Genomic DNA, 24,520 nt, shown 5'->3' with positions numbered 1-24,520 from the left:
GTGTTACACATTTACATACACTCCATTGTTTTCATGATAAATACAATTAATAGTCTATAATTAGTACACAGATTTTAAGATGTTGTTTTCAGAGTGGTAGCAGCGTCGGTTTAACTGAGTGAAGATGTAGTCCTCATTACAGCGGAGGCTGGTTAAAATCCGACCTTGGGCCTTTGCTGCATGTCATCCCCTACTCTCTCATCCCAAAATGTCCTGCCTCTCTTCAGCTGTCCTATCCAATTAAGGCATTAATTACCAAGCGGTTATGTCGCGTGCCCCATGTGCGGTTGCTATATTCCTTGTTGCAGCAGCCGTGGGTTCAAATCCGACCTCTGCCCTCCGCTGCAATTTATTCCCCACTCTCTCCTCTTAACATATCCTGTCTCTTTTCAGCTCTACTATCCAATACGGGCAAACCCAAAAATATAATTGGAAAAACTGTAAACAAACAAGATGTCTATATATGGTAGTAAATGTCGGGAATGACACTGATGTAACATTATACTCAGTAAGCACACACATGTACAGATACACGTGTAATAATCACGGCCAAATCTTAAACACACACACACTCACAACCATCTGCGAGTGATGAGAGAAGGTTAGTTGGAAACCTCGAGGCCTGCACTTCTCCGTCGTGCCGCTCTCAGAGCTGTCAGTGAGGTTCATTTTGAGATGTTTGTGTGTAGTGACCAGTGTAACGTTACTGCATGCCTCAGGCCAGGGACATGCACAGTAATCAGTCCAGCCCTGACGATGTGTTCTGTGCATGTTTGAGTAAATGTGTCCTGAGTCATTCGTCATTAGGGGGTGAAGTTTCACTGTGACGGGGTCCTCTTTCAACCCACCCAAAACAATCTTAAAAACAGAGGCGTATTCGCAGACTGCAATTGATGTGTTTTATTTTTGCCGGCCTCCCAAAGTGCAGTGACAGATATTTACAAAAATGCAAAAACAGGAAAAAATGTATTTAAACTATTTAAACACATGTTATTTCTGTTAGCATCACATGCTAGTCTAAAAAAAAAAGAGTTATTTTCTGTGAGAGTTACAAATTGAATTCACCTTTTCAAAACAAAGCTCAAATGCTCCTTTTCCAGGTTTGTTTACGTGCTTCATAGGGATGCTTTCACTTTTTATTTTATTTTATATTTATTTTTGATTTTTTGCGCTTTAAGAGAACACCATCTTTACTTCACAATGCCACTAAAATGCTTGAGAGGGTTGCAAATCAGCACAGCATGTATCCACACTTGCAGACTGTACTTTGTAATTATAATATAGTAAGAAATAGATATGTTTACATCAGGTTTTGTAGCTTTCGACCCAATTTGAGGGGATGTATTATGTTAAAACACAAAATCTGTATTCCCAATCGGTATAAAATAAAAATTCATCCACAAACAACATAAATGTAGTCTCTCATTAAGGCTTGTCTGCCCATAATGTGGATCGATGTACCATCTATAATTAAAACGGCAATCTGAGTCCTCTATGTGTCTCCTTAATTGCTGTTTTGTCCGCTTTCGAGCTCATAAGGGAAATGCGATTAATTGGTGCTGGTGTCGCATTGATTCACTGAGTGGGACATAAAAACAGCTCGACTGAGGTTAAGATCAGACGTAAATAAAAACCTTTAATGCTCAATGTAATCTGGAACACTACAGAATCCATGTTATTCAGGATTTAGAGAGCATTTCACTTCTTTTATTCTGCCTCCTGCAGCCATTTCTTCTTCTGATAAAGAAACTCATTCACTCCATAAAAGCACTACTCGAAGACCTGAGCAGTTTTTAATCTTAAGAGCTTAACTGAGAGTGAAAAATGCTGCGTGAACAGCTTTTATCTGTCGAGAGATCTACTCCTAATACGAGAAAATGCAAAAAATTGACATCCAATTCTGAATGGACTTTTAAGGCGCAGGGCTAGTGTCTGCTGTAATAGATACACTTCAGGAGCAGTACAAGCTATAATCACTTTAGAACGACAACATATATAACAGGGATTGACAACTATGTGAGACCGAGTGCCAAGAGTGAAGGTGTCAGAACAAAGCCTGCATGCTCTCAGCCCTCTGTGGCCTTTTATTATCTCTTCCTGCTGAATCCTTTCAAACCAAACATTTATTTTTAGACTTTTATTTTCATTTAGTTTGATTGTGGTTTCAACCACGTAAAGTCAGCAGTCTGTTCAAGCTTAGTGTTATTTTAATATTAAGGCATATGTTTGTGTAGGTGTGCGCCCTATTTCAGCCAGAGCAGCTGAGTCACTTCCTTATTTCCACTGTAGGCTGAAAAATCCATGTTTTGAAAGAAGCGTTTCAAGTATTTTCTCCTCACTGAACTATTTCTTCTCTCCTTGACTCGACTAGCTTGGACACATTTTTATGTACCCATCTGCTGGACTCTAATACTTATCTACTGACCTGACATGTTAACTGTTGTAGAGACACTTGAAACACAGAGGACCATCTTGTGGATCATCTGAAAAGTTTATGCACCAACTGTGTACACATTTAGAAGACAATCTGCAGATGAAGCCATAATGACAAATGATTCCATCCAAAGTGACACGAATGATAAAAAAATAAATTAAAGTAGATGTTAGCTGCAGTAGTAGTGTGCATCATCGATCCGTGTTTTATTGTAGGTTTGCAATTAAAAGTAAGATAAGTGAGATCATTGATGTAAAAACATCGAAAAGCAAAAATGAGATGGTTGAACATCTAAAGAAAGCCTGAAAAAACATAATTTACTCTTTGTTACAACTCTCACCAATCCGAATTTGTATGGAGAGAGATGGAGAAGACAATAGTGACTATAACAATGCACACACACACACACACACACACACACACACACACACACACACACACACACACACACACACACACACACACACACACACACACACACACACACACACACACACACACACACACACACACACACACACACACACACACACACACACACACACACACACACACACACACACACACACACACACACACACACACACACACACACACACGCCTGGGTAACTAAAGGTGAAAGACAAGAGAGTCGGCCGGGGTATTTACAATGACGCGTCAAAAAGAAGAACCACAGACAGCTGGAGGTCTCCGCAATTCAGGTCACGTCCACACACACACTCATAAAAGACACATTCACAAGTATGTACAGGTCAATTCTTATTTAATTACCTCTGTCTGATATTTTTCAAGTCCAGGGATACCTCTGAATAGAAATCTCATTTATTTGAAAGCAGTTTATTTTAGCTCTGCATGCCCTCTAAAACTGAACAATGCCCATAATTCTATGAAGGCTCTGACGTCTGACTGTGACTCAACCGTCTGTGACCCTCAGACTGCATCACAAAGTAACCCAGATTTTAAAACCAGCCAAGGGGCCGGCCACTTAAAGTGTCAGGTGCCTATTTTAGGTGCAATCCCACCTCGCTCCAAGGTGAAAAATATTACTCAACAGGGTTTTTAAAAAGGGAACTCCACTCATTTCATGATGAAGTTTCAGGTATTAAATCTTAAGGGGCTCGAGAGAGAGATGGAGACATAATAAAAACATTAAAACATTCTTACATACAGTACATGTTACTGCTGATTGGGTAAAACTTCTGACACACCCACCAAACTCAAAATAATGTTATTATTGATTAAACATGCTAACACTGAATAGTTATATAAACACTAACATTGAAACTGAAATTGAGAAAAAACAACAACTAGCGAATTCAACTCAGAACCCGAAGCGATTCAATGCAGCAAAGTTTTCAGTCTGAACACTACTCTCATTAACTTCCTCAAGTGTTGTCACTTGAGGAGGCAGAATGATTTGACATTCTGAAGATTGCAAGAAACCTAAGAAGCCAAGTGTTTGGCTTTCTTGCTTAGATTTTCAACTAATTTAAAAATATTTATCCATTGTGAGTCGACAGTAGTAAAGGAGACAATGACATGCATTGTGGGTAATGTAGGCAACCGGTTTTTATAACAAAGACGCAAGCAAGGGATTAAGAAGACAATATTTTTGGTAATGTTGCACATATTTTGATGGTTTTGTTTTAGCCATCTATCATGACACTTTGCCGTCACAGGAATAATGACAATGACAGGCATTAGGCATATTCATATCTGAGATATAGACTCATGGGAGCAGGAGTGCATACAGTCTGATTGAAGGCTTAAAGGACCGCACAAGGTAGCAGTTTTGGTGACATTTTTCAATCAGTTTCCTGTCTAGGTATCGACTGTAAAAAAAAACAAAAAAACAGCCCCATCACAATGTCTCTTCTCAGGGACAGTCACAGACTCCAAAGGGCTCAGTCTTCTGTCAAGGGCCATATGGTACCGTCAGAGATGTGTGTGTGCTTGCGTCCGAGTGTGTCTGTGTGGGAGAGAGAGAGGCTCAAGGTGTCAGAAGGGAGGGTGGTTTAAATTTAACTGCAACAGGGCTGATATCTGCTGCATGGCAGGTCGTGTCTCTCTCCCCCCTCTGCTCTCTCTTTCTGACACACACACACACACACACACACACACTTACACACAGTCTGTCTTTACAGTCCCCAGCCAGAGAGATCATCACACACATACACACACACACAATCACAGACACAGCAGCTCCCCCAGTCCGTCAGTAGACGCTCCTTTTCTTCTCTCCCACCTATCAGACCACCTGGATTGTACAAGGGGCCAGCTGAGGACGCGACAGAGGAGGAAAAAAAAGGGTAGCAGAGCAAATATTCGCACTAAGGATAACGATTCATCCGAGGCAGCGGGCTGAAGGCACAGCCAGTGGCACTGCAGAGGCACAGCAGCACTGAGGGCTAAAGATTCTCTGCAAGAGGTAAGACTTGGAGGCTGTGTTTATGTGCATGCTCAAACCTTGACAAAGCAATATTAATCTCTCATATTTAGGAAGAAAATGAGGTTGCATCCTTGTGTGTTTGGGATTCGTCAGCATTTTCTGGGTCTGGAAAACATCCAAATCAAGCAGCACTAGGAATCCTTGGCAAATGCAAAGTTATATGTGCAATATATTCAGATTGCTCTTAATAAAAAATCACTGTCTGAGATCATACATGCTTAAAGCTGCACCTGCTTTTCATTAATAATACATTTTCTGAAAAACTTTTTTTCTGCATATAAGATCAGTCCACTTTGCTGGTACAAATATTCATATATTTTATTTTAAGGCAAATTAAACTAGGTTGCATCATTGAATGTTTCGGTTCATCAGCATTTTGTAATATTCTTGTAATGAAAGTGGAAATCCTTGGCAAATTGTTAGTGATGTGCAATACATTAAGAATTTTTTTTTTCACTACCTGACATTTTAAATTACAAACATTCCTACATTTTCTTAGTTTATTACACCAATATTGTTGAGAACAGTAGCTGTGAAGTCCAGACGCACTAAAACGTTTAAGTTGAGTGGATTTACAGGACACTTAGTGAGCGGGCTGTAATCTGCATTGTGGCAGCTTTTCTGCAAATTTGCTGCTAATTAGACAGATATAGAGATTAGAGGCGAGTAGAGAGACACTACCTGAAGCTTTTAGGGGGCGAGGGGGTCTCTGTTTAATCTGAGTGGATTACATTTGCTCTAACAGAGTTGGACTTATCTGGAAAGGAAGTTCTTCTGCAAATCTGCACAGTATTTAGGGTGAACATGATGTATGTTTTTGCAGACTGACAGTACTTCTCAATTGGATTTGCTGGCCAGAGCAAAACATGATACTGTCCCGTGGTCAATTTGCCCACCACATCAAAGCAGCGGTGATAATTCATCCACCTCCTGTGCAGTGATACTCGGACGCTGGTGCAGCATCGTAGGCCGTATCCGTTGCAGCGAGGGAATTTCCAAAGGGCAGGGTGTCCATGAGAACCCACAGCAGTGCCATACAGTATTTGAGTGCATGGGGGGAAGGAGGGGGAGGTGGGGGGGATCAAGTTACAAGTTTGGACGCAAATTAACAGAAGTGGGAGAGTAAAATGTCACGCCAATACAGCATTTTTAATAGAGAAACTAAGACATTTATATTTTCCACTTTAAAAATGCTAAAGCTATTAGCACGTGTTACCACAGGATCGCCCCGCGCACACATCCAGAGTTTGATGACGTGTTGGTATGTTGTGGCATGCTGACCACCACATACACATATAGTAAAAGCGGTGTTAGCCGGAAAAAGGATTAGCGAGGCTCTCGAAGATCGTCACCATGCATTTCGGTTATGAATAGAGAAAGCTGCGTTTATGGCTACATTAAGAGCTGATAAGTCATTTTTAGATGAACTGTAACGGCTCTTCTCTGAATTACTTACAAAAGAATTGGACAAAATAACTAAAGGTATCACTCATAGAAATACACTGTATGTTGTTTTTTCATTATTTTCTGGGTTCAATTGACTACAATAAACTTCAATTGAAGCAACAGGTGTCAAAGCATTCCCCATACGAAACCTCCCCTCCTGTGAGTAAATATTTGGGTTGACAGAAGGACACCCCTTGGCGCTCCAGATGCAGCTTTAAAAGGCTTTGGTTTTGGTCATGTGACTGGAAGTGACAGGTTAATCTGTTTAAGGAGGTACGGTGGCGATGCGGAGAGCCACAGCCTTCTGTTGCTGCTAATCTGCCGTAAGCTTGAGAGAAGACGGACAACTGATTGATCAGAAATTGATTGGCTGGTATTCATTCCATCAAAGTTAACTTTATGAATTCCTGCACAAGAGCTCTTTCACCTAGAAGTACAGAAGACTGTTCATGTCCAGTTTTCAATTCCAAATTGACTGATTTAACCAAAACCAAAATGTTTTTGTTAACTAATTTATGTGGGAGGTTGTTTTAAAGAACAGTTTCAGAGGGGTACAGGTAGCCTAGTGGTTAGTGCGCACACCCGATGTACAGAGGGTGCAATCCTCAAAGGGTACGGCCTGGGTTCGAATATGAGCTGTGGCTCCTTTCCATCAGGTCATTCCCCACTCTCTTTCCCATTTTCTAAATCTGTCCTATCTCTAAATAAAAGTCATAACTCCCCCCCCCCCCAAAACAAACAACAACAACAACAACAACGACAACAGTGATATCATGATTTGGTTTAAAATATTGACCAATTTTGTTTGGTTTCATCTGGGACTCCTGATTGGTTTTAACCACTTAGACTCCAAATATGATTCAAATGAAACAACTACGATATCACTTGTTGGTAAGAATGCAATAACAGTAAGACAACGCCCTATTTTCAATATCAGAAGCCTAAAAACACTGCACTATATCAAATGTGAACATCTAGACAATATATGACTTTTAAGCAGCAGTGAAACTTCCTTCAAACTTCTTTCCTTGCAGGTTTGATTGACAGATTGAGGGCAGTGGGGCAGAGATCATTAAAGCAGACACGCATTAAGAAAAACCTCCTGGCACCTTGAGCTTCACCAGCTGTAGTCGGGATTAGATGGTTTGGCTCTGAGGCTTTATAGAAGGTGTTTGATTCATCAATGGGGGGAGCTTTGTGTTGCATGGCACGCTACGGTAAGAAGTGTGTGTGTGAAAGAATCAAAGCAAATCTCTCCTTGATTAGCTTAAACAATCATCAAACTAGATTGAAGATTGAATGCCTTTCCATCTACCTGAAATAACAAGATTTTCTTTTATGTGAATCAGTTAAAACACCTTGCTACTTATTAAGTACTAAAAGTGTCTGAATATGAAGGGAAAAGTTACTGAACTTGCTGAAGTGTCTTGAGCTGACAGTGTTTGCTGGTGTGATGCCAACAGAAAAGAGGAATCAATACAGAGTCCCATGAGATTATTGCTTCAGGGTGTGATGAAAAACAGTGATTAGAATTCCTGAGGCGTCTTAGACTGCGTTAATGGGATCTGTTGTTGAGATGAGCTGTGAGCAGAGTGATAAGTTGTATCATATTACAAATGGGAGGTCTCTTTTTAATTCAGCAGTCAAAGTATCTAAGAGCTAATGTTGTTTTATGATTTAAAGTTGCTGGACTTGTAATTACTTTGTGTGGAGGAGATGTAGAGAAAGGTTGGAAGAAAAATTTCAAGGGCACAAAGCAGACTGTAATATGTCTTAGAGCTATGTGCATATAAAAGGTAGAAAGCTTACTACTGCCTTCTAAGCATAACTGGGTTCTACCGATAAAAACTAAAAGATATTTAAAGATATCATCTTGTAGATATTTAGACATGTTAACACAATTACAATGAATGTCTCCTTCATGGTTGCCCTAGAGGTATTCTGTTTGTTTTTTCACTGAATGCATTAGAAAGGTTTTAGTTACACTTTTGTTACAATAATACATTTTAAAAGCTCAAGTCTATAACAGTGATCAAAGGCTCAATAAGTGGGCAAAAAGGAGTACCACAGGGTACCTGAGCGGGACCACTAAACTTTAACTCTGCTTTTTTAACTCTCTACCCTCACAAATTTGTTTTACATAATCTGAATCCCCCAAGCTGTTGAACCCTATAAACAGGAGGAGATCACATCGACTTGTTTCAGTCCAGGTATCCTGTTTCTCTCACAGAATACCAGCTGCACACAGCTCTGGGAAAAGAGCACTATATATATATCAAGAGAGAAAAGCCAATGTTGTCCAACATCGGTACTCTCTGTGTGTCTCACAGCTTGACCTGCAGCCTGCTGCTGTCAAGTAAAGTCAAAATAAGAGCAGAGATCAGTATATTGGGCATTGACAGGTCAGATGGAGGTTGCTTTTGTTGAACATGTTCCCTATGAGGGCTAGTGAAGACAAGAATAAGAGGCTTGTAACATTTGAGTCAGTCATTTAGTCAGCTTATCAACTCTTTTGTTAAAAAAATTGCCTTCACATCAATGTTATTTGTAGTTTGACAGAATCAAAAGAGCTGACAGAAAGAAGGGCTGGCAGGAGAATCTCCTGGTAAAATCAGAGAGAAAAATGTAGCTTAATTGCCTTACCCTTATAAGCAATAAGTCTGACATGCTCAGCTAAGAAGTGACCGTATTTGGTCTAGATGTTGGAGCTGGAGAAGAGTATAGGGTTTGCAAACATCGATTAGCGAAAGCTGTAAAGTCTACACCCTTGGACTAATCCTCTGGTAAAGAGCTAGTTGTGGCTCCTACACTTCTCTCAGCCCTGGAGGTTGCACTTTAGAATTAAAGTAATAATTTTTTGTACACTCTGTAGAGGGTCCTTCTGTTGTCTTTATGCTGCATTTTACTGCTGACACGTTCCTACAGCTAAACTTTTCCCCCTGAGGTGCATCACTGCAGAAGCCTCTTGACTCCAGGTGCATAAATAATTCACATCCATATCTCTTTAAGCCTTAGCTGGACCAACTGGTTCTGCTGGGATTTGCTCATATCTGTGGAAGTGTTAAAGTGAGTAATGCTTGTACAGAAGCAGCATCAGGACACCATGGAGCATTAGTGGTGGATGGCTGCCTGTGCTGCATTAAAAACTATCCGTCCATGTGGGCAATTTGAGGCTCAGATATTTTGGTGTTAAAATGCAACACGGGGAAAACCAAAGAGATGAAAAAGCCGGATACATCAGTGTTCTTCTTTGAACTGGTTTTGAAGTTGAAATTTTCCCTGAATCCAATAACCTGCTCTGTCAGACACCTAGTATCAATTCTTGTCACGTTTAAGTCATATTTCGTAAAGTACAAGAATATGCTCTTCTTGGATCCCTTTTTTTAACATATTCTTAGATGGTGTGAAATGACGATCTTACTATGACTGCTTTTACAAGAAGAAAGAAAAAGAAAATCATAGAAGGAAGTGAGACAGCAGAAATATTTAAGAAGCAGAGCAAACAAATCCAGTTTGAGATGGAGAAGTCTTATGGGATGAGGCACAAGTACAAAAAGGAAAACAGAAAAAGACAAGAATTGTGTTGAAAGAACACTTCAAAATATAGATTTATATAAAAACTGCGCACAGAGACAAAATAAACTCAGGACAAACCCTCCAACAGAGGACACAACTGACTTACATCTTATGAAGATGACGTGAAAAAAAAGAAGGCAAAAGCTACATATATGATCCTATAAGATCAAGCCAAATGCATATATTAAGTCATTTATTCAGTCGGGTGTTGCATGTCAACAAACTGAATTAGCTTGAAAATAGTCATAAAAATAAAGACACTATTATTATGGGTCAACCTTTACCAATACAATCTTTAAGCTGGTAGGTGATTTCTTTTAACTTTCCAATCCATTCAAATCCCTGCACTGTGTATTGCATTTGCTATTTTACAGGTTTTGGCCTTCTGTCAATTGAAAAAAAAAAAGCTCAAGCCTGACAGCAAGATACAGACAATTTGAAAATTACAATGCAGACGATAACAGCTTGCAGTAAAAGCCATGAAACTTTATGTGCAAGTTACTGCAACAATAAAGAGATCTCACTCGGAGTTAATGGACAAGAACAGACAGAGCTGCACTGTGATTCATCGAACAAATAAGGGAATGTATTGTTGGTATTGCAACACAATGATGCAGAACATTACATAAGCTACAACTCCTTATTGACTGTGGCATGAATTGAAAATCTTTCCTTTGTGCACTAATTGTAAAGAAATAAAAGTGTCACCAGCTAAGATTAGTTGCAGTCCCGAGTTTTAACCCTGCATCTCTCTTAATTTCATGGAGCTATTAATGTAAGTTCTCAACATCGCTGGGATTTGAAGGTGCGTCATCACCTTTACTTTATTTAGAGCCAATGTTCTCTGTCAAATATACAACGAGGGCCCACTGAAGTCAGATTCCACTGTTAGCTGTGTGACGTGGTCGATGCTTTCCATGATGCAGCACAAACTGTCAGGTCCATGTGCACGATGAAGACCACAGCCGCCGCTGGCTGGTCGGCATGTCAGACAGATTAACACGGAACACTGTGGAGTCCTGCTCTACTTAAAAATGTATGTTCCCTCTGAGAAAGGACTTTTGAGAGGTACCTGACCGGTACAGATTACAGTGAGCACAAACATCTCTAAAAAGGTGCAAAAATATCTAGCCTGGCTCGATCTACAAGCATCTCCAAAGCTCACATATCAACATGCCATTAATCAGGGGTATCTGCTGGTTTAATTCCTGTCAAGAGGAAGCAAGGCAGTGACTCTGAAAAAATGGCAAGGAGGTTTTCAGGCAGCCAGTGACGACTCTGGATTCAGTTAAAACCCCAAGATAAAACATTTACTCCTTTTATTTTCTTAGAAGACGTTAACAAGTGCATTTTAGAGCTTCTCTGTTTGGTGATTTGTTCCCCCTGTCAAGAGCTAGGCGAGCTGTTTTAGCTGTTTCCAGTCTTTATGCTAAGCTAGGCTAATCGTCGTCTGGCTATAACTTCACATATTGTTCGACCGACTTTATTCCTTCAGCCTATCAAACAGCAAGAAAGTTAATTTGATAAACCACTTTTTTAGCAATGAAACTAACTGCTAGCATGGTATTGTCTTTGTGAACTAGCTTTTGGAAGTTAAACTAACTAAGCTCAAAATCTTAGAATGGTGTGTTCTTCTGTAGCTTAGCTTTGCTTTGCCATACATTATGTAAACGAAATCTGTACGGAGCTCTCAGTCATGCCAACCTCAACATGAACCTGCTCACATCTTGCTGCTATTCCTGCATTGTATTCCCTGCCGGGCCTCGGCTTTGGTTGTGAAATTCTTGGCATATGTAACATGATTGGATAAAGCAACACAGGTGGCAGCTTGATGCTAAAAATGCACTGAAGAAAAAAATAAAACACCAAAAGGATCCCTGCTGCTAACACTCTGTTTTCAGCGTCAGCCTCCATTGTTGCCCCTCTGTGTGTTTGCTGTCTCTATAGAAACAGACCAGGGGCTTAGCATGGCTCTGTGACCTCTGCATACGCTAAATGACAGGGTCAATTATCGGGCTATTTTCTGATGACCCACTAACATTTCAACTACTGTCTCTTATTTAAGAGAAGCTCGGCATGTTGAGAGCTAATGGGAACATGGGAGGGAAGGACAGGAGTTCATGGCAGAGAGAAAGGTCAGTGTTGCAACATATGACAGTTCATTTACTCACTTTGGCCAGAACAATATCGGACCCATTTGGGAAATGTCCGAAATTGGCATGGTTTTTAGATAGAGGGATTGTGTTTGGCAGGAGTGCGACAGGGATGAGGCCCAGGGCTCGACACACGGTGTTGGAGAGGGTGAAGGAGGGTGCATTGCACCCATCTGCCAAGATGACTCATCGGCTGTGCAGGGGGGCCAAAGCCACAAAACTGCTTCACAGTTTGGTGTCCAAGTGGTGAAGGAAAAACTGTGGTTTTGGGCAGCTTATCTTGGGCTTTTATTTCAACACAACCTTGAATTCTATTATTTTGCTATTTTCATCTTAATCAGGAGTTTGCAGAGACCTTCATGCACAATGGTTTGCACTCTCTACATACAAAAATTGATTTTAATGTTCTCTTACGCTATAAAAATATATACATGGAAGAACACTCTGCACGCATGACTCGTGCTCTAACTCAGTACAAGACAATCCAAGCATAGTATTGCACAGTATTGCTGGAAGACGTGAGGCTCACCGACTTTTTGAAAAACAAAAACATGAGTCAGCTCAAAGAGAAATGCTGTTTTGCAGCTTGGAAGCAGCACAGCCACTGAATATTAACAAAGGCAGAAGAGGTGGCAGAGAACTGCATTATCATCATCTATTTTCTCATATTGGGGTTACCTTGGGATAAATTGCATCTCTTGTGGTATAATGTGGTCTGCAGGCCAATGCTTTGTTACTTGTAGTCTGGTAGAAAATGATATGTTTTGACCCTCGATTCCTCTTTGTTGTTGGCCTTTAATATTAGATATATGGATATTAGAGTCGCTAGAATCAACACTTATCTGAATTAACAAAGGATAACATGCACTTTTGAACCATTTTGGCATCTTTCAGCTCATTGTTTCGGTTCAGTGACTCGTAAACAAACTATTATTCACTCTTACTTCTTTCAAAGTGTTATTTCCAGCAGCTGTTTTTAGTTTCTAAAACTACCACTAACAAGTTACTTAGAGGTTGAGTATGTCAGTGTTGGCTTTGCATTTTGTTTATGCTGCCCCCCTGTGGCAAAAAACAAACAAACTATAATTGCAGGTTAAAAAGACCTGCAAACACTATTCCCCAACTTTGTTGTCGTCAGATGTTTACTCAGATTACTGAGGCTCGTTTCATGATAGATCGACAGAAAACCATGAGACCCTCCCTACCGTGGAATGTTAGTATTATTTATTGTTAATTATGTAGATGTCATTTTATATTTGACCAGTGTTGCAAACTACTTTAATGCCCTGAACAGGAAATCAAAAATCACCTGCTTATTGTTTTAAATAAATAATATTTCAGGTGCTCAAACTGCTCTCTACATCTTTTCATTTAGCAGCAAACCTTTTGTTGTTCAAATGAATAATGCAACAAGAATTTAAAGTTATTTGAGCTCTAGATGGGATTTAAATCACTCACTATCAGACAGGTAACCACATGTCCCCTGGAGAAATTCATGAGCTAAGAGATAATGAGATCCGATCCAGTTAATAGTGTGCCAACAATATGCTCCAGGACATTTTGGACGCACAGATCCCAATAAAAGCTCATTATAAACAAATCGCATCTTCCTGTTTGTTTGTTTATCAGATACAGTCAGCCTGATTGATTTGCTGATGTGCATTAATCCAAACACTTTGCCGTCACAAGGTCGATGCTCTGATTGCAGCTCATACATTTGACTTGTAAATGGCTGAAGGTGTGACTCATCACAAAGCTCACTGAGGAGGCTTTTTGGAAACAGGGATGAGTGCAGAACTGCAGAGACAGAAAGGTACGAGGAGGCAAAGTTAAGCCTACATTTAATTATCCTTCAGAATACGTTTTCATTAGATGAAGAAGGAAGTTGCATCCATAGAGAATCATTCCCTGGACGGAGAAGTTTGAAGGAATATGAAAGATCATAAAGATTTGCTTATCGCTCATATACTGATTTAGAATAGGTCTTTTGGTGTTTTCACATTGGAGGATAGACAGACACTAAACTACTACTAAACTAAATAAGGTACACAAATATCTTGCCTTTGAGTGTGCATTTTATGTAGACTTCTCTCCCACCATGCAATACAGTTGCAGCAATTATTGCAATAACAGCTCAAAAAACAATAACAAAAATCACTGGCAATGGTGTTGGTGCTGTCTGATAGTTTGGTTTATTGTTAGTGACATTTCCTGTTTGTTTTGTCACATAATTGCTGAGTTTCCTGCCATAAATGAGCTGATAAGTTGTATACTAATAGGAAAACTGTACACTACATGGATTATAGTATCCATAGTATAGTATAGTAGTAGATTTGAGTAACCTCCTCAATTCTCCAGTAAATAGTACAGTGGCCTGTAAGGGACAGTAAAGACTCACTTTGCTCTGCTAATTTCAATAGAACAAATGGTAAAGTGGGGTACTGGTGGCCTAGCGGCTAGGTAGCGCTCCATGTACCCTGATTTCATACTCTATCCAGTGTCCTCTGTAATAAAAAGGCATTAAAGCCAAAAAAATATCTTTATAAAAAAAAGAATAAATAGAAAATGGGAGAAACTGTCTATTCTTGGATGTGACCTTGAGGCTCTCGTTCATCGACTCAGTTGATAGAGATTCAAACATTTATTTGGAAGCATCCAGAGATATTCATAAGGTCTCATGCATTGAGTAATGATCACAGATACACCACCAAAAATGGACACAAAAAGAAGATTCTGTACAAGACAACTCTCCATTAAATTACCCCATTTCAAGTAGAAGACAAATCTGCAGCGTCTCACAAACCAGCCTGCTGAACTCTGTGATACCGTGCAGGGAAAGTCCCTTTATCACTTGATAAATGAAACCTTGGCTGCTGGAGGTTACATGCAGTGGACTACAGTACAGTTCCTCAAAAGGACGTGTTTCAACACCACCAAGCAATGTCACAGCTACACTCCTCAGTTCTGCTCTGCAGGGGATTGAATGACCCCTAATTTTAGCCCGAGGTTTGTCGGCCACTAGACAGATTGGATTACGAGCAAAGAGGAGAGGACGCAATAGTCATTAGTTGGGGAGATAATTAGGAAAATCACAACACTTGTACTTCATTTGTGATGTAATATTTTTAATCCCTCAAGAGTAGGGATGTTTTTCTTCTAAGAGAGTCCAAGCAACTAATGTTGGTAATTATTAAACCTCAAGCTCAGGAACAAAAACATAAATAAACACAGGGGATGGAAGTGAAGAGGGCATAAATCCACTGCAACAACAACTGTCAATCATGTGACAATTATCTTTTATTAAGCTATGCTCATTCAAAATAATTATGAACATTATTACAATATTTATATCAAATCTTCACACTTAATATTAAAAGTGGAAGTATGTCTATTAGGCCTTGATGTCAGAGTTTGGCATATGGCTGTTCCCATTTTATGGGAGCCAGAAGGGACCATATATGGACAAAAAGGTGGAGTGAGGTGCTGGCAAATGTGATAGCGCCAACAGTAATGATAGTTTGGTGAGCAAGGTGCATCTATAAGTCACAGTAACTGTGATATGATTGGGTTGTTTATAGGTGCATAACGCATTTAAAAAAGAACAAATCAGAGGGAAAATAAAAACTAACTCGTGTCAGTCTCTATCAGTACAAGCTACGCTTTACAAGAACACTTTCATGTCCAAATTCTTGGTCAAAAAAACGTAGTAACACCCTGATTTGATTGATTCATTGTCAATTTAAAGGTATTTAAATGGGGGATTTCGAAACAATTTGGCATTTTTCTCACCAGGGGAGGTGCACCCTACTGGCTACAAGAAAGCATTCAAGTTGTACACATTTTGCATAATCTTTTCAGATAATAGATACAAAAATGAGCGAGACATTTCAGTCTGGAACAGAGTGGTGTACTGATTGAGCAACAAATAGGCAGGCTGCGAACATGGCTAAAGAAAAACAACCGAAAGGATGATATTCTTGAGGTTATCAATGAATGAGGACTTCAATTATAACTAAGTCAGATACTTATGTCAGTGTGCTGAGGGTAAAGCTGCAGCATGTGAAGCAGCTGATGGATGCTGTGACCCTGTAATCCTCTACTGTCAATCCTCTGACTCTACACAGATGGATGGACAGACCGGGAATGCTTTGGTTAATGAATGAGTGAGTGCAAGGCGATGCCTTTGTTACGGGTTTGTTTTTCTACCTGATGGGATTGTGAGTACGGTAGCTTTAATCTTCATCTTATTGGCTTTCTGGACGAGATGCTAGCTGATGTTAATATTTGATTATTTCTATACTGGATGGTACAGAAGTACTCTATCTTCCATTACTGCAGACAATGTGACAGCCTGCTGAGCAGCTGTTGAACCTTTTGACTTCCTAATCTGCTAATGTACAAAGACTTGAGAGCATGTTTCTTTGGGGTCTTCACATACACGTTAACCAAACACTCTGCCAGGTCTTTATATAGGTTGAGTATCTGTTCCTGGAAAACACTTCGAAAGAGGACTAACTTAAAACCACTGCATTCTCTCAATGGTAAAAACACAACACCGCTATGTGGCAGATTTTCTGTCTAAATGTCATCTTAGGTATTTGAAGACGTAAGTTGTCTGCATGCCACTGATCCAGTTATGCATGTAACACACTGTAAACTATGACCAGGACAGGTTGGGAGTTCAAAACATAACCAGGTGCTAAACCAACATTTTTCACATTCTGACTTGTAGATCAGGGTCCTATTTTGGCATTTTTACTGCAGTTTTTTTTGTTGTTGTTGTTTTTCTTTTGTTTTGCTCTTTGGTTTTCCTTTAGTGTGTTGGACTGTGGTTGTTTTTTTTTAACTTTCAGACCATCATACTTCACAACTTCCAACCTCCTTTAACACAGTTTTTTTTTTTATCAGAAGCACACATGCATATTGTCCTACAAGTCCAACTACATGATGGTTTTAATGGCAGTCATCAAAAATAGTCCCAATATGAGTTACTAAAATAACTTCATAAATATGAAGTGGGAAAAACATGCTTGCAGAGCTGAGCAGCATCATCCAGAGTCCATGAGATCAAAACAGCCCCTCCCAAAAATAAAAAAATGCTGCCCTCTGCTGGCCGAACAAAGCTTACAGTTCCAAAGTGGGAAATTTGACCTCTGAACAATAAAGCAGTGTTATGATCAAATCCAAAGCTATTAGCTATTTTCTACTCCTATTTCTTGTTTTTGTTTGTGTGAATCATTTTTCATGAGTCTGGCAGAAGTTGCACAGCACAAACATTGGAAGAAGTGATAATGCTATTTGTCAAAATAGGAGACGTGTGGGCTCTTATTCAGATCAATTCAAACAGTATTTGGAGCTGAAAGTTGTCCCAATGATTTAGTGTTTTTCTGTGTGGACATGTTTTGGATCAAGTGAGAAGGATCAGGGTGTCAGGATGTTGGGGCTTGAAGGTGATTTGTCTTCTTCCCGAGTGGCCCTAATGCTGACAGATCCGTTCAGATATTCACACCTTCCTACAATCAGATCCGTGTGGATCTGCTCTGTCCTGTGGGCGCACAGGGGCCTTTAGAGGGGCCGAGGGCGAGCAGGAACACAGGATCACATTTTAAAATATGGAAAGAGATCTGAGTGTTTTTAAACTGTTGCCTAATCAGGGGAAACTCAGATAGACATGTTAAACGAGTTGCTGAAATCTAAATGTGAACGTTGTCCAAACATAAAACAAACCTCCTCCTATCAGTCAGGAAAATGGGACCGTGTCATGCTCTGACAAATTCAATTTCACGCAGAACACATCGAGCAGTTCTGGCAGCACACTCTAGATGTGTATAGGATGCAAATTAGTTTTATGCATCTTAACTACAGAGCTTTTGGTGCTACAAGTGTGGGAGGTACAATTTCATTTCTGGTCCTTTAGTGCTTCCATATCTTCCTAGCAGAGGTTCATGAGAACAAGTATTTCTAGAATGACTAAATAAGATTTATTTTTACAAAATTGCAAAGACAATTTACACATAAGATGCAGTGCATCCATGTGAAACTGTAGACAAACATTCAGAGTTTAAAGGGAAAAGATGGCGCAACCTTCAGCAGCTTATTGTTCCACTTGTTTACCGAGTGGTTGCTAGCTATGTTTGCCGGTAATTTGGCTTCTAAGCTAGCAGGAAACGCCAGAGTTGTTTACTGTACTGTGTCTTTGAGTTTGACCCAACATTACAAAGTCATGTACAGTAGCCAGCATGCCACTGAACTGGATGACCCTGTTGTATTAAATGAATGACATTAAAACCATCCAGCAGCTCCGGGCCAACTCAAACCCCATCAGGCCTCCAGCTTCTCTTTCTCATAATCACCTGCTCTAAAACAGACAAGGTTACAGTCTGATGACACTGAATGTAGAGCACCTGCCAATGCATGAAAGCCGATACATCATATTAAATAGATTCTGCATGTCAGAGGCATGTTTTGAGGCTTACATGAGACCTGGCCAAACATAGAGGCGAGTTTAGAGAGCTTCATTTAGAGAATGAGGTTTCCTGCATGAGTGTCATGTTCTGTTGAATCAAAACAGCATAACGATTAGGTTGTCTGCTCTAACCCTAACTAATGTTACATACGAGTGAAAAGGCATACTCTCCTTGCTAATGATGAAAACTAGTCGAGCAAATAAAAAAAAAATCATTCATTCTACCACAATGAAGCAGTACAATTTTTTCACAGTATCGACCTACCCTTCCTTTATCAGGGCGTAAGAGACAAATGGCAGCCATGTGAATATAAGGTGAATGAGCTCATGTGAAAGATATTCTCATGGCAACAGTGTTGCTCCAAACGAGACAAAAAAAACAGACAGCGTATGTGAGTGTGTGCATTAACACATTCAATACAGTAAGTAAGACTAATTGCATGTATGCTTGGCCAAGTTTCATAGTTTAGCGTCAGACTTGGCCCTCCTCCCAGACTGAAAACTCTTCAAATGCAAAGCTGGCTGAGGAAGTATGAGTCACTGTCAATGCTCTGTCTTTTCTCCTACGTTCCCAGAAGAATAACCATCTCCACTGTCCTCACCGTCTGTTACCTGGATGAGCTCAGCGATCAGAAACACATTCCCTAGTCTGTCTTAGATCAGAAAGCAGCAGTGTTTCATTTTCTGTTTTTTTTTACAGAGTCTGAAAATCAGGTCGTCTCTCAAATGAAGCAAAGTACATTTATTTAACTTTGACATTTAGAAATATGTAGAAGGGTTTCATCATCTCTACTGGAAAAGACATGAGGGCAATAACTATACAACAGAAAAAATAAAGGAGCTAATTTTTGCAGTTGCACAGCTGGTCACCGAAAAAAATGCAATATGCTTTTTTTTCACCATTCTAATTACCATCAAGAAAAATTCACATCTCTTCAGAGAGTCCTTCATCTAATTCAATTTGCTGTCATTTGAAACAAAGATGTTGAGATCCTAAACTGGATACTTTTTTCCCACTTTCGCTCGAGTACTCCCCATGCTGTGTTTCAGTTTAACGTAAATACGCAAAATACAAATTTAAAATAGTTTTTTTTTTAAATGCAGTAAGGAGACAACTCAAGGGATCACAACGGGTTGATTCCTCCACACAAGCACGATCAGAAAAGCAAGAAATGTCTCACATACACAGTCGACCATCATAGGAGCAGCAGAACAAGAATACAGAGAATCCAAATATAAATATTTAAGCTCAAGCTGCTCAAAAGTGTGCTTTGCTTGATGTTACTTCACTAAGTGACATCACAGTCCAGTCTACAACCAGAACGAGTGGGATGAAGAGACTCAAGCATATATACACTAAGAATGGACATAAGGATGTGGGGTACATGCTGTTCCCATCAAATGGAAAATATTTGCAGAGATTCTGGATTTGTTCATGTATGAAAGGATTGTTTATTTTAAGCTTTTCTATCAAAATCACTGAACTGTTTTCATCCCAAGCAGAGTATTTTTACATGTCTTTCTAAAGTTTAACATCACCCTCTGGACAGGTTTAAAGCTATTTTAATTGTCTTTATAGCTCCCACCTCACATGTAAGGGCTATATTTGGGTTGTTTTATTGACACACACACTAACCCTGACTTCAGAGTTTTGAAGGTTTGAATTTTATTGGCATCATGGCGCCCCCTGGTGCCTCACAGTTTCTCTTTTACAGCTCTTTGTGTACCTTATGTCCTACAAGAGCTGATGACAAATGAAAGCTAAGAAACATCTATGTAGGATTTATTATCACTTCTCTATTTCCAGCTGGAAGATCTTGCATGCTATTCATCTGTTCCAATTCATTGAGTTTATTCCACATAATCAGATTTAGAAATGCACAGCGGAACTAAACTCTGACTGAATATGATCTCTGTCTGTTTGACATGCAGGAAGAAATGTTACAGTTTCTGGCCTGTCCAGAGATTTCCTGGGATTGCATCATGTAACAGAAAGAAGGCCTCTAGACCAACCGGGCATTTTAGCAACTATCAGTCCTGTAGCAGAGAGTCTCTGACATATGCTGTGCCCTAAATCTGAGCTAATGCATCTTTTTTTTTGTGTCCTCGAGTGCTCCTGTGCACGACTTCAGCACAGAGGAATTCCCAAACCGCTTCTCTTGTTGCTTTACGGTCCAGCTCACTAATGATCCCAGGAAGCATCCCCGACGGTTTTATGGCACCTCATCCGACCTCGAGGCCAGAGTGCTGATCGCTACCTGTTGCTGCGGCAACCAATGCACTGTTTGTAAACATTTCAGTCTTTTTTTTCTTTTGGCTGGATGCTGGTAACCCCCCCGGCACAGCATGCTACTCTTTACTCTCTGACAGTCAATCTTTAGGGACAGTTAGCATTACTGATTAATTTAACATGAGAAGAAACACTACAGCTTTATCCTTATCTTACTCGTCTAAAGTTTTTACCACTTAATGTTTGAACTGAAAGAAGTAACACACAGAACTGTGATCTGTTTACCATTAAGGCATCAAGGTGTGACTGTGACTTGTCTCTAGTATTATTTGGTTCGGGAAGAGTCGTTCATAAACTCTTCAGTTACTACAGTTTGTAGCAAGACGTCCAAGACGTTTTTAGTCTATCCTGCCATAAAAATGAGAAACTTCCTCTAAGCAGAAAAGGAACAGTCTTTTTTTCTTTCATGGCTTTCTAACCTTGAATCCTCTAACATTTCTTGCTTTTATATCTCCCTCTTCAGTGTGTGGCCTTGCATTGATACACTCACACACTGTACATATGTTTGTGAATCATAACATGCATGAAGTAAAGTAACGATGCCATGACATTATTCACAGGTAATGTCTAAAGAGTAATGGATACCATGAATAATAAATGCAATGTTTGCTGCACTTGAGTCCTGACTGTGCATAAGATGTAAAAGTATTCAAAAGAAACTCCAAATAGTGGATATTGGATTACACAGCCCAGCACATGGTTGTGACTTCACATTCATCACACCTGACCTGCAGAGTGAAAAACAAAACATGTGACACCTGAGCAGATCTGACTGCCTTTTGTCTCATCCGTTTACTTCCTCCTGTACTCTGTTAACTCTGATATATTGGCGCATGACTTTACAGTTCCGCTGTGAGTCAACACACGCTGGGCTGAAAACAAGCATCTAAAAGTGGATTTGCTATGCCCCCGTCTCTATGAAAAGCAACTCTTGCTCTGCATGATCTATTTTTCATGGGTCACAGACAGATTGTGACGCATACTGGAAGAAATGAATACTGCTTCTGTATGTGTAACATAAAAATCCACTGCGGCCTAACATTTCTGGTATTTTGTTTAAAATCAGCTGTCTCCCCTGAAAAAGTCTTTACTAACCAGCTTCGAAAGAAACACTTTTGAGAAATTTGCTTTTTTGTGAGGGGAGAAGCCTGATACTAGTGTCCATACATTCATTCTGAATATGAAGCCAGCGACTTGTTAGCGGTAAACTGAGCACAAACACTGGAAACAGGGGACAACAGCTAGCCTGTCTGTTTACAAAGGTAACTAAATCTGCTTCCCAGCCCCTCTGAAGGCTCCGGATTTGTGATGAAAGAAATATTTCAGACGACGACTTGTTAAGATGACTTGTGGATGGAGTTAGGCTTCCCCATTGTCATTGTGCTAATCTAACTGGCTGTTGGCAATATCATCATACTGTATTTATCCAAGAGACATTACAGTAGTAAGAATCTTCTAATTGAACTTAAAGCAAGAGACCCTTATCTTATTGCATTTACACAGCTAAGACAACAGACGTTACAACAGGTGTAAGATTGATAGTGAACATACAAACATGTGAGTTGTAAAAAACTGTAAACAACTTTCAGCAAGAAAGCAAAATAACGCCTGTCAGTTCTCGATTTTTGTAATTTTAGTAATATGTGAAAATGAGGCAAACAGAGCCCCAGACTAGTGTGAAAGACGTTCAGATATGTTTGCACACAAATGCAAATGAAAACTCATTCATTTGCTTATAAAAGTTACGATTTTTCTTACAAACGCTGGTTGAATTATGTAAAAAGACAGTTCGCTGTTTATGCAGGATCTTAATCTTAAATTATCACATGTGAACTTTACTGGAATCAAAAGAATAAAAATGGTGTGCTTAAGTGTGTTGAGACTAAACAATCTGCTTTATGAAAAGGTTGAAAAATGTTAAAGACCTCTTGCTGTAATTACTGTAAGTGGTGATTTAGTGTACACTTTGTGTACAGTACGCTGCATGCTCCAGATCTTCCATCTTTCCCCTCCCTCTCTTCCCTTTCCCTGCTTTCTTTTGATCTGCGTGTCTCTTCCCCTCAATCATATTGACAGCCGCATGATGTCAGACTGCAGGAATTTACTCTGTAATTTGTGAGGGTGTGTACATGCGTGCATGTGTTCTGTGAGTTTGTGTGCCTTTCTGCAAGCTACTGATGTTTCCAGGCATACAATGTGTGTGTGTGTGTGTGTGTGTGTGTGTGTGTGTGGGAGGAAAAAGGGAAGAGGTGTGTGTTTTTTTTGTAGCACACCTGCTTCTTCACCTTTCACCTTTCTGACTTTAACTGCCCGGGCCTCTGCTTCACTTCCAGCTCACATGAAAAGTGAAGTCATCACTAAAAAAAGTCATATTTTTAGACAGCAAGTGCTCGTGCATTTCAGTGTCCTTGACGGCATTCAAAAAGATTTAATACATTTGGGAAAGGCCTTTAAATATGTGAGTGTGTGGCAGGGGTGTGGTGCCGCTTTAGATTGTGAGTCCCAAAAGTCACAGAAAGGATCCAAAATCATAAAGACCCAAAATAATACATTTAATGGTTTCCTTAAGTGTTCAGATGTGCGGTATAAATACTGGATGGCCATTATAGATGGACTTTATGAGCGTTTATGAGTTAGTGACTGGCTGGCTGGCTGTCTTGGTGAGTTCATTGCTTAGAAACTCTTTGAATGAATGAGCCTTTTGACCTGGTAGCAAGTCGAGGAAGCCTTGGTGGTCCTAGCTAGACAAGTCCAAACTGCCAACCGTTTCCAGTAACAGCTTTGCTTTTGGCTTCAGACATTGTCCACGCTGCTTAATGAGAGCACGAGGTAATGGAAGGTCCTCGGGGAAGAAGGAAAAACACGGGAAAAACGTATGAATGAATAAGCAAGTTGTTTTTATTAATATTGCTAATTTTGAGCCATGCTAGCTGCGTGTCTCTTGGGATGGTAATACGGGTTGGTTGGACCACCACTTGGGATTTTTGACTGAAACATCGTAACAACTAATAGAAGAATAGCCATGACATTTTGTTAACGCTGCCAAAGTATGACTCTTCACAACTTTTATTATACCAAGGCTTTTCATATGGTGTCATTAGCAGGCCAAGCATGCTGCAAGAATAATAAGGTTCTAATTAGTCACTGCATTTTGTGTTATCAAAGTTTGCATGCTAATACGGTACGTCGAGGAGGAAGTATTAAGTTCCTTTAGTCCGGTAAAAGCAATGAAACCAAATCGTAAAAATACTATTTTAGAGTTAAGGGTAATTGAAAATGTTATCTGAGTGAAAGAATAATCAGGAATAGGCACAAAAGGTAAGTCAAGTAAAATTTCAGTTGTCAATTGGATAATGGATGAATGGACTAAAGGGTACATGGTACATGTATTTACTCATGTGTTGGTTTGACTTTTAGCAAAACGTCAGATGCTAGAAGCTCTTTGCATGTTGAAAGTCAAATTGATGTAAAGTACAAGCAACTAAAAAGAAGCAAACAGACATGTTGATTTACAGTAAAAGTAGGTTTAAATAGTAAAATACTCAAGTGAACATTTGTACAGTAAATCCACTACGTTCCACCGTCGCTGAAAGTCTAACTAAGAACACCGTCTCAAACATCTGCATGGTAGATTAACCATTTGAGAATGTTAGCATGCTGTCATTAGCATTAAGCTCAATGCCCAAGCTTGTCTCAATACAGCCTT

At 39.7% G+C, this 24,520-nt stretch overlaps 1 protein-coding gene across 2 annotated transcripts in view; it reads left to right on the top strand.

Annotated features, from left to right (window-relative positions):
• The first annotated feature begins 4,537 nt into the window (after positions 1-4,537).
• Positions 4,538-24,520, top strand: part of filip1l (filamin A interacting protein 1-like) — a 62,129-nt gene continuing 42,146 nt past the window's right edge. For both annotated transcript variants that reach the window (XM_061032323.1, XM_061032322.1), the window contains exon 1: positions 4,538-4,862. The gene's annotated coding sequence lies outside the window, so the exon portion shown is untranslated. The remainder of the gene's footprint in view (positions 4,863-24,520) is intronic.

This window comes from Labrus mixtus, chromosome 24 (genome assembly GCF_963584025.1).
Source record: "Labrus mixtus chromosome 24, fLabMix1.1, whole genome shotgun sequence".
Taxonomy (NCBI): Eukaryota; Metazoa; Chordata; class Actinopteri; order Labriformes; family Labridae; genus Labrus; species Labrus mixtus.
This window is presented reverse-complemented; position numbering and strand designations above follow the sequence as displayed.